We start from the raw sequence: 19730 nt of genomic DNA on the forward strand, positions 1-19730 counted from the left end.
CTCATGGGTTCTGTCATAATTCTCCAGCTCTTTGTTTATAGTCGGCCTTAAGCCACTCTGGATTGACTAAGTAATCCAGGTTTTCATTGCTGTCCAAAAAATCTGCTGACTTACTTAACTTTTTAATATACAATAATTACATAATAATCCAAAAGTCCAGCAGTACTAGTTGAATTAGCTAGATTAAAAGCAACACTGAATGAAGTGAAATTATTCTATGTTGATACGAATATCAAAGGGTTTTAATTAGTAATAAATTAACAGAACATGGGATGAGGAACTTTTTGATGACAAGGACAAAGAACTGGAAAAAAATATTTTTATGACATGGAACAGTAGTATATAATAAAGTTCTAGCACTAATTTTCATATTTGCTTAGTTAATTTCCTGCCGTGCTTTGATGGATCACAATCAAACAGCATACTAATATTTAGCTATATAAGTAGTTCTATGTATCTTTTCACATGTCTAAACCCAATATGTGATTCAGTATATCAGGACCATCTTTTTTAAAGTTAATTAATGGTCTATTATCACATTTAAAGACAATTCATTTTTCTGTATATCCAATAAATAATATTGAGATTTTGAAGCTTTATCTGCTTTAATCCATGCAGATTTAATATCAATCTTACTTCACAAGACCTCCTTTGTCCTTTAAATTTGCTTAACAATCTGTTTGTTCCTCTTACTTTGGTTGAGTTCTAAGCATGCAAAATGCCAGCCTGCTGATTTTGCCAGAATTTAAGCTGAATCAGCCATTGAAATTACTTTGACACCTACAATACTGGAAATATTATGTTTTTCAAATCCAAACTGAAGGCATCTTCAAGATTATTTTTAGCCTCAAGAATTTGATTCATTACATTAATTAAATGAACATTATGTTTCATTTGAGAATGTTATCTGGATAGCTTCCTCCAGTTTTTGGCTCCCAACAAGAAAGGCACCAGCAAAAAACAAAATTCAGCAGCTGAGTTAGCCCACCAAGCTGAGCACATGGAATACAAGGAGAGGCTAAGAGAGCTCTGCAAGTTCTATGTGGAGGGGAGACAAGTCAGAGAGATTTTGTCAGCTTTATACTGCTGACAGCAACTACTTCATCTATGGTTACACATAGAACAGATTTTTATTGAAATGCCAATGACAAAAGGCAATAAGTACAAAGTTAAGCACATGAAAATTTGAATGATTATAGGATTTATTTTATTTCATATGGTAAGAGCCTAAACAGGTTCTGTTTTGAGGGAGTGAATATTGAACACCTTTAAGTCTTGAGTCTTGAACCTTTAAGGTGTGGACAGAAATCTGAGCAACCTGATTTGATCAGGCTTGTCTTAAACAAGGGATCAGACTAAGTGGCTTCTGAAGACTTTCAATTTGAATAATTCTATGATTCTATTATATACAACTCTTATTCTTGGATTCATAGCATATGTAAATAGAAAAAAATACAATATATTTCATACTGTACTATGCATTGTTATTTGCTTGTATCCCTGTTTGAATCAACTAACTATACACAACATCATCAGATAAGAATATTTACTTGTTTGGCTTTGTGCACATAACTTCCAGTAAACTGACTGTAATGTACTGCTGAAAATTAGTTGTATTAGTAGCACAGGAACAAATGAATCCACAGTTTGATGAAAGTAATTTTATTTCAATTATTGGGTAGCAAAGATTGTAGAATAAAAAATGAAGGAATCACAGAACCATCTGTGCATCTGATCTAGAGGCATATCTAAATAAAAATCAGTGAGGTGGCTAATTAATATCCTTAGTTATGGGCAGAAGTCAGGCAGAAAGATCTGCTGAAACTCATCTTACTAGTGTCAGTTGAAGATCCTGCTGTGTGCTCAACCTATATTCCTTCCCTGCATGTCAGCAGAACAGAAGCAGGTACCATTCTTTTGCTGGATATTTCCAGAAGTTTCATTTATTTTAAGATACTATAGCTTTTGTTACAGGGGATTTTCTAGTGCAATTCATATAGATTTGGAGGGTTTTTGCACATAGAGTTTCTAGAGAATTAAAAGCCAGCTAAGTATGTTCAGTTCGCCGTTGTATCTTATCTTGCATAATTTGTCTTTTTTATGGCAAGTAACTGAAAGATTATCATAAAACACTAATGTTCTGTTTTAGTAGAATTTTTCATTTGCTTACCACTCACTACGTCCTGATTAGTAATAACAAATACAGTTAAGGACAATAGAGGATAAGGTATTAAAAAAGTTACTAATAATAAAGTTAATATTCACTAATAGATGCCAGGCAATTGATTATTATGATTGATTAGTTATGGCAGTTGTTTCCTAGCCTGCATGATGGCTACAGTTTAGTAGCTGACCCAACTTTCTATTTATAATCACCACATTACCTTATTTTGAATGTGACGAGCATAAAAAGTACCAGTTATGTAGCCCTGAAGCAGTCTGAATATTCTTGAGTAAAATACAGATACTGTTTCTAATAACTACTTGTTTACATTTGCTGATTATAATACATCCTCTATTGTAATCATATGTAGAGATATGGGAAGATTATGTAACAACTACATGTGACATGCTGGTTGAACACTTAGGAATGTCATAAAAGAAAAACATGTGTACCAGTTTTCCTTTTTACTTTCAACTCCAGTGTTTGGAAAATTAAGTTTTTAATCAGCTTTGCTCCTAAGTGTTTTCTAGGGATTTTATTCAGATATATTTAACAGCATGACAAAATGTAGCTGTAAGAGACATTTGTTGCCAAAAAAATTAAATTCTGACATATAATTATAGCTTACCTATTATCTTTCAAGGCACAGTATGGCACTGTGCTACGCTTGAAGAAATAAGGAAGATAAGAGAATATAAAGAAGGAATATCTCCTGTAATGGGATTACAAAATCAGACAGACTCTTATGAAAATTTACTAATTACTACAAGACCCTCCTAAAGTAGAATGTTGAAGAAAACGAATGATTGTTTTATAAGTTTCTTTACCAAATACAGGATGAGTGTGAAAATTAAGACTAATATTTGAACAATTTAGATATTTCAATATCATAGATTCTTTTGCTATTGGCACTAATCTTTGAATCTTTTATTCTACTATGGTCCTATAGTCACTGATGTTCCACTTCCCTATTCTAGTACAAGTGCCCGTGCATGAAGATTGCATTTCATTCTTAAAATACATGTGTAGGGAATTAGTTCTGCAAAGGAGAAGGAAGTATTGCTCTGCTTCAAAGGCTAAATCTTCTTTAAAGAGCGTCTATCTTAATCTACCAAAATGTAATAATTTTCTTGAAGCTCACCTACTTATTGAATGTTTTCTAAATGATTATTGATGTTTCAATCAACTAAAACATTAAAAATGCTTCTTAAATGCTAAACGTGAAAATACTTATTAATACATATTGTATATGTAATACTTTAAATACATTTCTGATTCTAAATAATTTTTAATTCTCTTAGCATTCATAAATAATGAAGCTGTTTCCATTCATAAAAACTGAAGACAGTCTGCTTAAAGACATGAAATACTTTTTATGAACTAATTTACTTTCACAGAGAGAGTTAACAAAAGGCAACCAGCACTCTGTTCCTATGAAAAATCCTATGAAAAATAAGAAAAAAATTGATTTTTTTGTGACTTTCTATGTAAACAATATTAAGATACAATCAAGAAAGAAAACTAGACTGGTTCTTCATCGGGCCTCAATGGGATGGATCCATGTGCACTGAGGGAACTGGTAGAGGTGGTTGGTGAACCGCTCTCTATCACATCTTGGAGAACAGGAGAGGTGCCTGAAGACTGAAGGATCGCCAGTGCCAATCTAGTCTTCAAAAAGGTGAAGAAGGAGGATTCAGGAAACTACAGGCCAGTCAGTCTCACCTCTGTCACTGGAAAGGTGATGGAACAGTTTGTTCTAGATGCTACCTCCAAGCAATTGGAAGAGAAGAAGGTTATCAGGAATAGTCAGCATGGATTCATCAAGGAGAAATCGTGCTCACCCAACCTTGTAGCCTTCTATGATGGCATCACCAGATGAGGGGAGAGCAGTGGATGTTGTCTACCTTGACTTCAGCAAAGCTTTTCTTACAGTCTCACATGACAGCCTGATAACAAAGCTGAGAAAGTGTGGGATAGATGAATGGATGATGAGGTGGATTGAGAACTGGCTGACTGGCCGAGCTCAGAGGGTGATGATCGGCAGTGCAAAGTCCGGTTGGAGACCTGCAACTAGTGGTGTTCCCCAGGGGTCAGTGCTCAGTGCTGGATCTGGTTGTGTTCAATATCTCCATCAATGACTTTGATGAGGGGATAGTGTCCACCCTCAGAAAGTACGCTGATGATACAAAGCTGGGAGGAGTGGCTGACACAGCTAAGGCTGTGCTGCCATTCAGCAAGACCTGGACAGACTGGAGAGCTGGGCAGCAATAAACCAGATGAGGTTTAACAAAATCAAGTGTAGAGTCTTGCATTTGGGAAGGAATAATTGCAAGTATTAGTACATGTTGGGACCTGCTGGAGAGGGGCTCTGCAGAGAAGGACTTGGGGGTCACGGTGGATGACAGGTTGGCCATGAGCCAGCAGTGTGCCCTAGTGGCCAAGAAGGCCAACGGGATCCCGGAGTCATTAAAATGAGCATGGCCAGCAGGTCAAGGGAGGTGATCCTCACCCTCTACTTTGCCCTGGTCAGGCCTCACCTGTACTGCTGTATCCAGTTCTGGGCACTCCGGTAAAAAAAGACAGGGATCTCCTGGAGAGAGTCCAGCTGAAGGCCACAAAGATGATAAAGGACCTGGAGCATCTCCCCTACGAGGAAAGGCTGAGCAACCTGGGTCTGTTCAGCCTTGAGAGAAGAAGACTAAGAGCTGATCTTTATTTTATAAATATCTTGAGTATGGGAGTCAAAGAGACATCGCCAACCTCTTTTCAGCAGTCTGTAGGGACAGGACAAGGGAAAACGGCCATAAATATGAGCATAGTAAGTTCTGCACCAATATGTGAAGGAACTTCTTCACAGTAAGGGTGACAAAGCACTGAAACAGGCTGCCCAGGGAGGTTGTGCAGTCTCCTTCCCTGGAGATGTTCAAGACCCTCTTGGATACCTACCTATGCAGCCTGCTGTAGGGGGCCTGCTTTGCAGGGGGGTTGGACTCGATGATCTCTGGAGGTCCCATCCAGCCCCTACAATTCTGTGATTCTGTGATTCAAGAGGGAAAACTGCAAGCTGCAATACCACATTTAAGAAATGAATACAGTTTAAGAGTTATTCACAGAACAGGGAAGCAGTTATTATGCAGGCTGAGAATTCCTTTACAGTGCCTGACAGCTTCATGTGTTTGCCTTTAAAACTATATTTAGGAATTTCCCTCCCAAAAAAACTATTCCTTCTTTCTGCTTCTTGTCTTCATTTACACTCATTTCCTCACCCAGACACACTCAACTTTGGTTTGGAACCAGTAAGAATTTTTCCTGGATGGAATAGGTAAGTACTGCTAGAATTTCTTTGTCCTATCTGCATTATTTATTAATTCCTGAAATAATTGTAATATATATAAGTAATAGTTCAAAGTAAATGGAAACTTTAAAATATTCCTGATACATTTTGATATTCCTATAACTTATGTTTTTAAGGTTCTATTTTCTATGTCTCAGTGTTTGACTGTTTAGCAAGATGTGGGAACACTACGTTAATGTCTTTAGTTTTATGAAAAAAAGTACAAGGAGAATTTGAACAGCATAGTAAGTTTGTAAGTGTACACAGCTGCCTTTCAGAGATCCTTTTCGTACTCCTTGAATTTGTTTGTAGTTTTTGATGGTTATATTATATTGCTGTGTGAGGCAATAATAGAAATTAATATTTGAAATTCAAATAATTCTGGATAAAATTCAATAGTTCTAATTCAAAAAGTGTTTTGATGGTTTCAAAATTATTTTAAATAACTTTATTCCTAATCCACTTTTTGTAATTTTGGTAGCTTATTTGAAGACTCAAAAATTGAAAGTTTGAAACAAAAAAAAAAATTGTCAAAATTTTTATTCTCACATTTGTTTAAATATGTATGTTTTTATATTGTCTGTTTTAATAACATTTTATGTACATACAGGTTTGACCACATTATTAATATCAATTGTGAAAAATTGTCTGAAATTATTTTACCAATTCCACTGTTACTAAGCTTAGTGATTTTTTTTTGGTCATAGAAGAAGTTCCACAAAGCACCAAATATATTTTTAGCAATACATTCAATTTTTTTTTTTTTTTTAAGTTACAGTGTACTCTCCTCCATTTCAAACTTCAAATCTGAGTTCTGTAATTGGAAGAATATATTTCTATTTTATTGAAATGTAAAAACATTTTTGTACATAAACCAATTATTGGCATCAGAAAAAATACTCATTAAAATTCTCAAATAAATTTCAACTGTAGCATTTTAAATATATGAAATACATTTGAAAACAATATGGAGAAAGCCTTATTCACAAATAAACAGGAACACATTTAATTACCAAGTCTCATCTGAGCAGACAGAACTTTCTTCTGGAAGGTAATATAATCTTCTACTATTTGTGGTAGATGGAATATATTGTTCTCACATATTGTTGATGATGTTGCAAAGATCTATCCACAGTTGTCAACTTCCTCTTGTGGGATGCAGAGATTTATTCACATTATCTATTATCTATTTTGAGAATGATTTAGTTATGTCAGGGAAGTCAGTCTTACCTCATAGTGTTGATAATTTTCAGATAAGTCTCCTGTTAACAGTAAAATTATATCTTTGATTTTTTTAATATATAAATAGAAAGAGAATTAACTAATTTCTCAGATTTAAGTTTTCATCCTTTCATCTTCAAGACAGACAATAGACATGAATAATATACTGAAATCCTGTCTAGGGGATAGTTTTTCTCCAATAAATATGAACTATCAGACTAAGACAGCTGTATGAGGGAGCATACTGTCTTCTCTAGCTATTGGATAGATGTTCTTCCTGGCTTCTATCACTGAGTTATTCCAGCTGATCTCATAGTTTCAAATGTTGGGTGCAGCAGAGGAGCCAGCTGTCAATCCTCATATGTCCAGACTTCTAGACAGTGGGCACAAATGTGGAAATGGAGGGTCAGGATCTTACCTGATTTGGACATCCTCCAAAGCTCTTCTTTTTCTAACTATTGCTGTATCATAGAATCATAGAATGATAGAATCATAAAATGGCCTGTGCACAATTTCGCTATGTGCGTAGGTTGTCCATTTCAAGGACATTTGCCCATAGGAAGTACTTCCTTTCTTTCTGGCTGGTAACAGGAGTATTTGTGAAGGTTCCTGCTCTGGATCGCTTCAAGTCTCTTTAAAATAATCTGAGAAGGCAGTGGACAAATAGAAAATCAAAACATTACATATACATGAACTTCTGATTCTTTTCAGAGTTGTCTGAGCCCTAGCGTTGGCCACCATTGCTGTGGATCTGGCCATCTATGAGCCAAGTACAGGCCTATACTCGATGAAGACATGGCGAAGATGGCTATTCAAGTAGCAGTGCAGAAGACTGCCTGGGTACAGGCATCATGCTGTTTCCACCCTTCCTAGGTGTCAGAGGGTTTATACTATACAATTTCTGACAAGTCTCCAAGTCATACTTGAAATTATTTTAATACATTTAAACTGGAGGTTAAACTGGTAAAAATTTGTGTTGATTTTTTAAAATAAAATTATATACTAGAAAGGCAATGTTGATAATCTTTGTGCTGACATCAATTTATATTTACCATTGCCTTAATTGGATGTAGTGTACAGTGTGAGTATTTATCCATTTTGAGTTCATGTGAAGAACTAATTTATGTTGAAAAAAGTACTCTCAATGTAAATAAATGTAATTAAAGAACATATCCAGATTTCTATACTTCTACTTGATTATTCATTTGTTCTTATATGATATTGTCATGTGCTTTGTTTATAGTCATTAATATACAAATACTTACTATATATTTCTGCAAAGATATTATTTAGTATAGTATAAATTGCATAAAAAAAAATAAGAAATATTTGTGCTAAGAAAACCAGCAGTGTTGAGTAAGTAAAAGGATAATGCATTTTATGGCATAGGCAAGGTTATGATATTTTGAAATATACAAAACAAAATTTTCTTGTTATTAATCTATTGCCCCAGAGACTACATGGATTTTCTCAAATCCTAACACGACATTAAGCAGTAATATGGCAGCCTTTGCATATTAACTAAGTTTTATTATTAACTTTTAGTTCATTAAAAAAATATATTGTTAATTCCAATGTAATTGTTTTGGAAAGAAAGGAGCAAATGACTGTGAAATTCTGGAAATAAACTAAAGATTTTTTCATAATGTTCATATGTTACAGATAGTACTCAAGCTCACTACATTGCTTCTTTCAAACTTATGGGTTTCAAGCAAATGGGCTATGCAGAAAGAGGTACTTAGATGATGCAATTTAGATATGTAAAATCTGATAATTTTCTTCCCCACTAGTTCACTTGCACTTAGGGCTCAGTAAAAGTAGAACTGCCTATCAAATATTCATTGTACAATGAACAGTTCTATTTTTTGCTAATGCTTAAACGAAATTGATTGAGAAAGGAAGAGAAATATTTCTTTCTTAATGCAATTGGCTTTCTTCACACTCTCCAAAATAATATCACGGGTTCTAAATTGAGGAATACCAATCCATAATATGAAACAGATTTCTAGTTTTATAATATTATTTCATTATATTTTTTAGCATTTTAAATTAGTAATAGTTAATGAGAAGTCACTGAGAGATTCCTTATAATTTAGATATATTAGTAGTCAATATTAGCTTAGGGATAGTGCAATAGTTTTCTTATAAGTCAATTTTATTTTTTTCTGGAACAGATATTATTGATGCATGTATGAGAAAAGTAGCATAAAAGCCACATAAACTGCATCAAGTGTGATCAACAATGAAACACTGAAGAATGTTATTCACCCCCATGTTATTCACCCCCAAGTTATAAAGACGACACTCCGTCTTCTGATTTGGGGTCCCCCTCCTTCCCCCCACCCAAAAAAAAAAAAAAAAAAAAAAAAAGAAGGAAGAGATTGAAACAGGAGCATAAAACTGGAAGGGGCTTCTTGATCTGCCAGTTCATCTATACTTTAGATCAAGCACATATGCAAAATTTCCACAGATTCATCTTTACATCTTTAAATATTAGAGTTCTGTCAACTTTATTGAAAATATAAGAATTGTTTTTCTCTCCTGGTCTGAATTATCATGTAAATTGAATATTCTGAGTTCTTAACTAAAAAATTTAATTGTTCTATGAAAGAAAACTTGTTAAATGAGTCTAGCTCTATCTCTCTTTGATAAACTCATACTGAATTTTATTCAACCTTCTATTTATATCTGTGGTTTTAATTGCATGATTTTTTAGAAATTCTTTCTAAAACGCTGTACATGATTAATGTAAAACTAAGCAGCCTTTGGTCCCATGGATTAATCTTCTCTCTTTATAAAGTTCGGACAACATTTTCCTTCCCTTCAGGACATATTCATGTAAAATATATATGACAAGTTGTGTGTTTCTTTTTTTTTTTTTTTTTGTCTGGTTCATTGAATTATATACATATTATCTCTAGCCCATTTATTTTTTACTTCACTATATTTTCATAATGATCTTATTTGTTCTGTTTTCATTCTTGCTTTTATATGTACATTAAACTTTTGTTGTTTGCTATGGACAGTTTTTAATCTCAAACTTCTGTTATTTTCTTCATAATCAATCATTTTTTCATTCTTTGTTTACATTTCTTATTTCTTCGGCAATGACTGTCACACTTTTTTTTTTTGTAAGTGATTAATTCAGAGCCACCTTGTATGATTCCATCTGTTCTGAGACCCAAAATTTCAAGTCACCATTTTTATCAATCTCTTCTATAATAGCATCCTTCATAATATATATCAATTCACGAACATGTTCTTGAGGTAGTCAAGTTGCTTTTTCATCAGTCTCCAAAATCACTGTAAACTTCCCCTCCTTAAGAAAAATAAGAACTTTCCAACTCAATGTCCTGATTTTAAACAATTTATTCAGTATACTATCCTCAGTATTCTGTAATAAAGAGAACTTCACAAAATCACAAGTTGGGAAAATCTGGTAACAGTAAAAACCACACAAACAGCAATGAAATCATAAAAAACAGCAAAAACAAGGCAAATTTGTTAATAGCAAAAATCAAAAATAACAACAAGGCTTGGTATATCTAATTAGTACTAACTATCTTGCTAACTATCCTGAGATAGAATAGAGAAAGAGAGATGGATAGAGAAGAAAATAAAGAAAAAGAGAAAGAAGTACATACAGTAATCACCCAGGGATCCTGTGATGGAGGCTTCAGTTCTTTGGTTTAAGAGAGGAAGGTCAAACTGGAGCCTCTCCAAACAGATGCCAGCCAGTGCTCTTCAGAGGAGCGCATGCACTACTTAGGTCCAAGAAGTTCCCCCAAATGAGTAGGGAGCATTCTTTGAGATCTCAGGTGGTTGACCAAGCACAGCACCTTTACGGGATGCCTGACCTTTATTTGAACTTGTCCCTATGCATTTTTTGTTGGTTGCTTGGGGTCACAGAAGCTGACCCCAGCATTCAATAGTGTCCTCTAACAGTAGTCACTTCCTCACTGCAGAGCCTGGGTTTTGTGTTTTGAGACAAGTCCCAACATGTTCCACATACTCATCCTTCAACAAGTCATTGACATATAGGCATTGCTTATAGTATAGATACATGTGCTATAGCATATCCAGGAGGAGAAATATTTCTTCTTTGAGAGATAGGCAGTTTTTTTCTGCCTTTTGAGTATTTTTAAATACGTTTCTTAGATAAAATATTTGTAACTTTAGATGAATATACTAACACCAATTCTGAACAGAGATCTTAGGATGTCAGTTACTCAAAAAATGTCCAGAAAGCGAATCTTTGGACTAGCTAATACAGTTATTCAAAAAAAAATTTATTCTTTTTCTGAGATTTTCCAAAATTTGGAAATATATGTTGTAGCCTTTGTGAAACTAAACACTGTTATAGGAGTGTTCATGAAGGCACTGCTTTTTCAGGCAAACATTCATTACTTTTTATTTTATTATTATTAGTCTGCTAACAGCAAAAAAAGGAAGAAATATATTTAGGCAAATACTGTTTCTCCATGAATTACAAAACAGGATAAAATATATATTTTTAAGAGCAACAAGAGCTGGTAAAATTATATTTCTGAAGAATTATACAAATCAGCTTACAATCAGCAAGATTCGTATTTGTTGAAGAGTCACTAATTATTAAATGAAACTAAACCTTTTTATACTTGAGAAGATGTGGTTCATATGTCCATCAGAATATTTTAGATGCTGCTTAAAAATATAATGATTTCCATTGTGAGTGCATAAATGAAGAAAAAAAGATGTTGGAGTTTACTAATTTTACAGCAGTCAATATGTCTGTTTATGAAAATGATTTTATTTGTCTTTTGAAAAACACTTTTCACAATGAAAATATATAAATAATGGATAAGCTCTGTACTGAAAATAAATAAACACATACATTTGGTAAATGTAAATAAAAACATTACAATTTATTATAAAGTTGTATTCCTCTTTCCTCTGTGATTCTTTCTTTCCTAACTTGAGCCTAGAAGCAGAATCAGGACATGAAGATTCATATATAATCTATCCTGTTGTCCTTCTCTCACACACATAAATGCATACTTGTTTTATCACATCACTCTACTTCTCATGATTTGAAAGAGTATTGGGCAATACAGTACGAACTAATAGGTAATAACCAACTATGGGATGTCACCATAACATGATCTGTTTATATTTTGTAGCTAAGCTTCATGTGAATGTTCTCTGCAGTACAAAAACATGATTTTATTTAGCATGCTATAAAATATTTATTTTTATTTTTTAAAATGTCCTCTTTAGCCTTCTTGTGCCCTTCAGTAAAACAAACAAACATTTTTACAATACATCATTACTGCAGGGTTCAAATTCAGGCTTCATATTCTGTGTCTGTGTTGATCTCCCTTTTTTTATATTCTGTTGAAGTTAAAATTATTAACATCATGCTGACTGAGAAGCTGAAGTGTTTGAAAATTGTTAAGGAGGATAAATAGGAAGCAGTATAACAGATTTGGAAGATATTGATGAAAAAAAGGGAAAGAATGTGGAAATAGTTAACAGTCTCCTGGAAACAAACAAACAAAAAAGCAAAGAAAAGTCACTCCCCCAAAAATTATATCTCTAACTTGAGAGATAATAAAATGGTCTAGTTGTCTTACTTGAAGAGATGCTGAGAAGGCTTAATTTTTGAAGTTCTTCCTGTGCAAATATGTCTAGAATCAATGAGGAAGAGAAAACACTCTGATGTCACTTCAAGATTTAAAACTGGGAAGAGTGATATGTGGCAGATCTAGTAGTCTGAATTCAAATACTTGCTTTTATCTATCTATATATATTATAAAAGTTATAATGCTAATGCAATGCTCTCCTACCAACATAGAACAGTGAAACCATGATCGTCTTGATAGAAGATCCTATCTTCTAGATGATTCGATGAAAGTTTATAATGGTAACAAAATTACAAAGCTAAGCACCTAAAGTTTCTACTTCTCCTAAAGATCTTTATTATAGTGTCCTGACTTCTACAGGGAGTTTTGTTGAACCTGTGATTTCAAGAGACTTGGAGGATGGTATTCTTCTTTATGGAAGAGGTGGGAAGTGAAATGAAAAGTTACCTGTGACAAACATTTCTTCCAAAAATTTGCCTATTACAGGACAGTTGCTGCTCATTCTTCTTCAGTAGGCATGTATCTGCACTCAGCATCCCCAGAGGCTTTCACTGCTTAATCATTGACTTCAGAAACTGTCCTATTCTCACGTTGGGTTATTTTCCATCACTTTGGGAGAAGTTTTTAATGTTTATACCATTTTTTATTCCCTCTGACAATATCCTGAAAAGGCAATATCATTTCTTCTTCTTTTTTTTTCTTTTCTCTTGATTTATCTTTTGTGCACATTCCCTTTTCCCCTTTGGTTCCATTTTTTTAGTAGTGTGCTTCAATGTCAGAGCAGAAAATTCATCTGGAAAACTCTTACTAAACTTATGGAAATATGTTCTATTTATTTGTTTGTTTGTTTTTTTATCATTCCAGCTTTTCTGTCTTCGGAGAATCATAAACTCTTGATTCGTACTATTTTTGTACTCCACAGTCTTACTGATAGGTTTGAAAATCTTAATTACTTAAAAGGGACAAAAAATTACATTTTATAGCAAAAGTAATTAAGAATTTCAGTTTTTACATGAAGATATTTTCTTCTATGATGTGAAAGAGCAGAAATACAAATAATAAGAAAAAAGTCCCTGCTGCAGCTGTGTGTAATAACTAAAAGTAACTATGCGATACATTTGGAAATGGAAAAGAGTAAGCAAAATGTCTATTTTCTATGGTCCTCTCTGCTTTGTGATAAATTTTTAATAGTTTTGTTGCACCTGAAATGAGAAGTTACCTGCTTTGTGTTAAGGTGTGTATGGAATAATGTAAAATTTCATTAAATTGAATTAATTATTTAAAAAAAGATTTTAAAATGTACTTATCTTTCTAAAAACACTGAGTCATAACATTTACAATTTCTGACAAGAAACAACTACAAGTTATACATTAAGGGTTAATGTAGAATAAGGACTGGTTACGAATCTAGAAGCAGAATAGATGAAGGGGGGGATTCAATCATAACTGTAGATTTAACTTGGCATATAATTATGATCCATTGAATTCAAAATATATATTGAAAATTATTTTGAAAATGAATCTAAACAGTTGTTAAATAGGGAAAAATTGACAGAAAGTCTGCAAAATTCTCAGCTCAAAAAACACCTCATATTTATAGTAGGTGATTTTAATCAATAGACATATATATATGTCCATTGATGGAATTTATTATAGTACGTAGACAGTGGAAACGTCATTATTATTTTAATTTATTATACTACCTGATAAGAACATTTACTTATCATTTTACAGGACAGCAATGTTTAAGTATATATATGGTTTTCTTTTTACTATATATGCTCGATATGAGACAGCAGTGTGTGCTTACAGCCTGGAAGGTCAACACTATCTTGGGCTGCATCACAAGAAGGATGGCCAGTGGAGGGAGGGAGGGGATTGTCCCACTCTGCCATTTTAAGATCGTAGAATCATAGAATCATAGAATGGCTTGGGTTGGAAGGGACCCCAGGGATCATCAAATTCCAACTCCCTTGCCACAGGCAGAGCCACCAACCTTCATATCTGGTACCCAGGTTGCCCAGGACCCCATCCAATCTGGTTTATCTTGAATATCTCCAGGAATGGAGCATCCAAAACCCCTCTGGACAGCCTGTTCCAGTACCTCACCACTCTCCATGTGAAGAACTTCCCCGACATCTATTCTAAACGTTCCTTCCTTGAGCTCAAAACCATTCCGCCCTATCCTATCACTATCTAACCAAGTAAAAACTTGATTCCCCTCCTTTTTATAATCCCTTTTTAAATACTGGAAGGCAATGTGGTTTGAGGAGACCTTCTCTTCTCTAGTCCGAGCAAGCACAGCTCCCTCTGCCTGTCTTCACAGGGTAGGTGCTCTAGACCTCTGATCATCTTCATGGCCCTCCTCTGGACCCTTTCCAACTTCTTCATATCTCTCCTGTATTGGGAGCCCCAGATCTGGACAAGATCTCATTTGGAATCTGGCATGCAGGCCTGTGGGCCCCAACACAAGAAAGAGAACTGTTGGAGTCAAGATGAGAGGCACAGTGGTGTTCAGAGGGCAGGAACATCTCTCATATGAAGAAAGGCTGAGAGAGCTGGGCTTGTTCAGCTGGTAGAAGAGAAGGCTCTGGAGAAACCACATGATAGCCTTCCAGTACTTAGGGAATGTAAGCAGGAAGGAGAACAAATTTTTACATGGTCTGATAGTGATAGACAAGAAGGAACAGTTATAAACTGAAAGAGAAGAGATTTAGATTCAGTATTAGAAGGAAGTTCGATATTCAGAGGGTAGTGAGGCACTGGCACAGCTGACCAGAGAAGTTGTGGATATCTCATCTCCAGAGATGGACAAAGCCAGGTAGGAAGGGGGTCCTGGGCACCTGATCTAGTGCATGATAGTCCTGCCCATGAGGAGGTTGGAAATAGACAGTTGGTAGTTTGGGTATTTTTTTTTCAGATTTCTCAGCTTTATTCTATAGCCAATATCTTTCCTCAGCTACTATTCTGTGCCTGCAAGAGAATAGAATATCTTGCAGGCACAGACCCAAGCCATTCTGTGATTCTATGATTCTAAGAAGAGTTTTCTGTTTTGTATTATAGAGATTAATTCATGCTCTTGTTTTGGGAAGTAAATTAATGAACTCTACTTGGCCTTATATCTTCTTTAAACTATTTCTGTAGTATATATTCTCCAATTTTTAAAATCCCTAAACTGTGATATTTAAAGTTCCCCAGAAGCAGAAGTCATTAATTTTCTTTCCATATCTCTAGGTCTTTTAAAGGCTAATCCGATCAATGGAGATTCGATTGCTTAGCAAACATAGCATTAAAAAAAAATAAAAAATAAAAATTAAATAATTAAAAAAAATTAAAAGAAAGAAACATAAGAATGAAGTGATAAAAGGAGAAATCTAGTTCAAACAATACCTACTGCACAGCTGTCCTTGCTATTATATATGTATTGAGAAGTATGAATCTGCTATGTCTGATGTGGAGAGAAAGGCACTATAAAATCAAAAGCTTGTTAATAAAATTGTCGAGATGTCAGTTTCACAAAGGATAATTCTTTACGGGGAAAAAAAAAGGTGAATGAAAGGTGCTCCTGTCACCAGTAACTGATGAAATTGAGGTAACTGCATACAGAACTGTAATAGCATTGTTAGTGTCAAAGGAAGAAACATGAAAAAATTAGAAGTAATATCACTATTGGAAATCAGAAGGAATAAATGATATACATAATAATAATTACAACTATGACTCTCTATGTTTTGGTTATTTTTAAAGGAAAAAAATAGTCTATCAAATGAAGTACTAGAAAAAAATTGAGCAGCATTTCAGGGAGTAACCTAAAACTTGAGATAAAAGTAAAATAAAAATGACAGTATCACAGGACTTTGAGAAAGAATATTAAATTCACTAGTGAAAAGAGGCTCGTCCTTATCATGTGCATTATAATTCATCAAAGTATAGATAGGTGTAAGTTCAAAGTAAATTCTGAAGCTTACCTAGTCCACTATTCTGCCCAAAGGAGGGTTAAATTCAATCTCAGATCAGGTTGTCTAGACGAGTTCTGAAAATTTTTCAGTTACAGTGACAGATAGATTGGAAAAACTTAAAACATGAATTTTAACAGCTTGAGCTAGAAAGCTAAGATTTTAGCAACTCTGAATATATTCATTTTTCTCTCAAATTGAGTAAAGTTGTATGCTCAGTCCGCATTCACCAGTCTGCTATACTTGTAATTCATCTTTTAAAGAGATTAGGTTAGTTCCAGTCTGCACTATGTAATAAAAAGTCTTGTGCCATACACATAGGTCTTGTAATGCTGAGAGTTATGCTGACAAGGACAACTTTAAACACATCCATATCTGGCATTATTTATAAAAGAAACAGAAGCCAGGCAAATACCAGCTCATGGAAGGAAAACACTCAATTCAGAATTAAGTTTGGGAAATAAATTAAAGGAATCAAAAGACAATAAGAACTAGTTTACATTTTAAAAATGAGGAAGATCTGATGAGACAGCAAGTATCCAGTACAGAAAATTCATTCTGTGTTCAAGAAAACAAGACATAAAGTGTAAGCTACTACTGTGGAACACTCCACATTCTCTTGTAGGCACAGAATAGTAGCTGAGGAAAGATATTGGCTATAGAATAAAGCTGAGAAATCTGAAAAAAAAAAAAATACCCAAAAACCAGAAGTAAAGCACACTTGAAATGTTAAACCAGAGCCAGATTTGGAAAAAAATAAGGAGTTTTAAAGGTATATGTCATCTAAAATCAAAAAATTTGTCTTTCACTGCCCCTCAAAAATTCAATATTGAAAATCAAAAGGTAAATTAATTTATTCTTTCTTTATTACACATGTATTTTTACCAACTCTTTCACCAGCATAACCGTTAATGTTTCTCAAGTGATAATTACTTTTCCCTGTTCTGGCAGTGTATAACACATTTCTTACTCTTCCCAGGTCTATCTTTATATTCTGCTTTACATAAGTTGAGTCTGAAAAAATATTAAAACTGGTAATCATAATGAAGTTAAACTCATGGTCTCATCTCATGCAGTTCTTTCTATGTCTGTTTCCTCCTTCCTAAGGCTTATAATTACTTTGGACCTCTTGGCTGATCTGGTTTCTATATTTACTCTCATGGTTGAGGTCTGGCCTTGGCCTAGTTCCCTCCAAGGTGTTGGGGCTGCCCTTCTGTCCCCAGCTGACCTGTGGAATGAGCCTGAATGCAAGGACCTGCAGTGATGGACCAGGTTTCAGAAAACCAGAGGCTTCTACAATGGATTGGGAATGAAACAGCAGATCACTGGCCCTGGCAGCTTTCAACCTGTTTTCAGTCTGTGCTTGAGCTTACTGTAGTACTGATATCAAAATTGAATAAATGTTGAAGAAAAACAAGAAGATGGGAGTTACTTAATTATTTTCAATTAATTTTAATCGCTGACATTTTAAGCACTAATTTAGTTTCCAGAGTTCTCTCCTCCTCTCTCCCTTGATGACATTGGGACTTCTGCCAGTTTTTTTATTGCTTTGGATCCTCACTGTGCTTTCAGAAAAGGAGAATGTTAGCAGGTGAAAAGTTTAAAATCTATTTTAGTCAAGTGACTACATGGAGGCAGGATAGCATTTGAAAGCTTTGCACTTTATTTGGGGGAGGTAAGAGAGATCAAAGGAGTCAGCTCATCTGCAGTAGACTGAAACTTTGCCAGATTTGTGTATGTATGCTATATATAGACTCTGCAGCCACACAACATGCAAATGTGCAAAAAAGCCTTCATTGCAATGTGAAAAATGAATAAATAAATAAAAAGCCTATAGAGCCATTTGGATTAATAAAAAGAGAGATGTTTGTCTGCCAAAAAAAGGAGGACTGGTTGTTTTTCTTGCTGTTACTGCTCTGTTGTTGAAACAGGATGAAAAAATTAAGGTAAATCTTATTAGACGACATAGGAAAAGGCCAGCAGACAGAACTGACAAGAAAAAAACATGTGGAGTTTTAGATACCATAATCCATTTATAGGTACAGGCATTTTCAGATGACTATTTCTTAAGAAGTCACTTGCAAACATTTGCAGAACTCCCTGCAGTTGTCAGCTAGATTGGTCCCAGGTACTCTCTTACCCTTCATTGCATAAATGCTGACACCTTGCTTTTTTCTTAAATCCACAAGCCGTTAATTACTGACAACTTGCCTTCTGCCTCTGCGGTACCTTGGTGATTGAAAGATCCGTTCCAAGTTCAAAATTAGTTGTCTAATGTTAGAGTTTTGCTGCTCCTTTTGTTTGCAAGTAAAAAAATTTAAATGCTACAGCTATCTGGTCTGAATAAACATTTCTGTTTTGCTCAGCCTGTGCACCCTGAAACCACTGACAGATTTTTCGGTGCCAGTGTTTTCAGCATTATTGTCAGCATAGTCAGTGACTATGCACATTAGCCATCTCAATCAAAAACTCTGTGAATCTGTTCTTTTCTTGTCATGTCATATGGCTGAAGAAAGCAAACAAATAATAAAAAAACTAACAACAACAAAACAACAACAACAACAACACAGCTACACAAAAAAAAAAAAAACACCACCACAACTCATGGTAAAAACGGTTGAATGATTTGTGATGAGTTCACTGAAAATTGTAGCTTATTGGTATTCTTATTGATTTTCCTGTAAGGCAGCATTTTTTTGCATTAAAACTTAATAAAAATTTACTGGACCTTCCTGTATCTTAATCCTGCTTTTTAACAGTTAAAAATGCTTCTACCAAATGTCCATATTAATGGAACACAGGCACATATTGAACTTATATAAAAGCACAGCTGGATATTTATGAGACATCAGTTTTCTATAAATAAAGAAATTTGCTAATTATCACTGTTGTGCAGTTGCAGTAAGCACAGCTGGGGAATGCTGCTATAGCTGTTTCACTGGCTGAAAACCTAAACTTCAGACTTACAGGTCTTTGCTTGTTCTCAGCTGCATCTTTATTCTACATGGTGTGGAGGTATGGAGTCAGAACATCACAGTTAAATCTGTGCAATTTGTGATTGATGTTCTAGGGCCAGTGGAGTCAGCTTAACTGTGATCGCAGTCTGTGCCTTGGGATCAAGTCATGGATATTTTTCAGAACGGAATCACTGAAAAGACTAAGCAAAAATGTTAGCATGAAAATAGCTTTACATCCCCTCCTTTCTTTCTTCCTACCCCCTCCAAACTATGTTTCCTAGCTATTATAATAAAAATCTGGGATTATCACATAGCAATTAAGTACTGCTTGCTTGTTTTATTGCTTCATATCTTTTTTTCTTCTTCCTTCCTTCTTTCCTTCCCTGCTTCCCTCTGTCTTTTTACCGTTTAATCAGTTTAGTATGGAAGAATAGCAACTATAAACAGCTAACCTGAATTAATATGCAGGAGACTCTA

General features: G+C 34.5%; 1 long non-coding RNA gene across 1 annotated transcript in view; it reads right to left on the bottom strand.

Moving 5' to 3' along the window:
- Positions 1–10685, bottom strand: part of LOC146544671 (uncharacterized) — a 62903-nt gene extending 52218 nt beyond the window's left edge. The window contains exon 1 of the long non-coding RNA XR_014882416.1: positions 10364–10685. This is a non-coding gene — a long non-coding RNA (uncharacterized LOC146544671). The remainder of the gene's footprint in view (positions 1–10363) is intronic.
- Positions 10686–19730: the final 9045 nt, after the last annotated feature.

The sequence above is a fragment of the Meleagris gallopavo genome, chromosome 3 (assembly GCF_905368555.1).
Source record: "Meleagris gallopavo chromosome 3, MGAL_WU_HG_1.1, whole genome shotgun sequence".
NCBI lineage: Eukaryota > Metazoa > Chordata > Aves > Galliformes > Phasianidae > Meleagris > Meleagris gallopavo.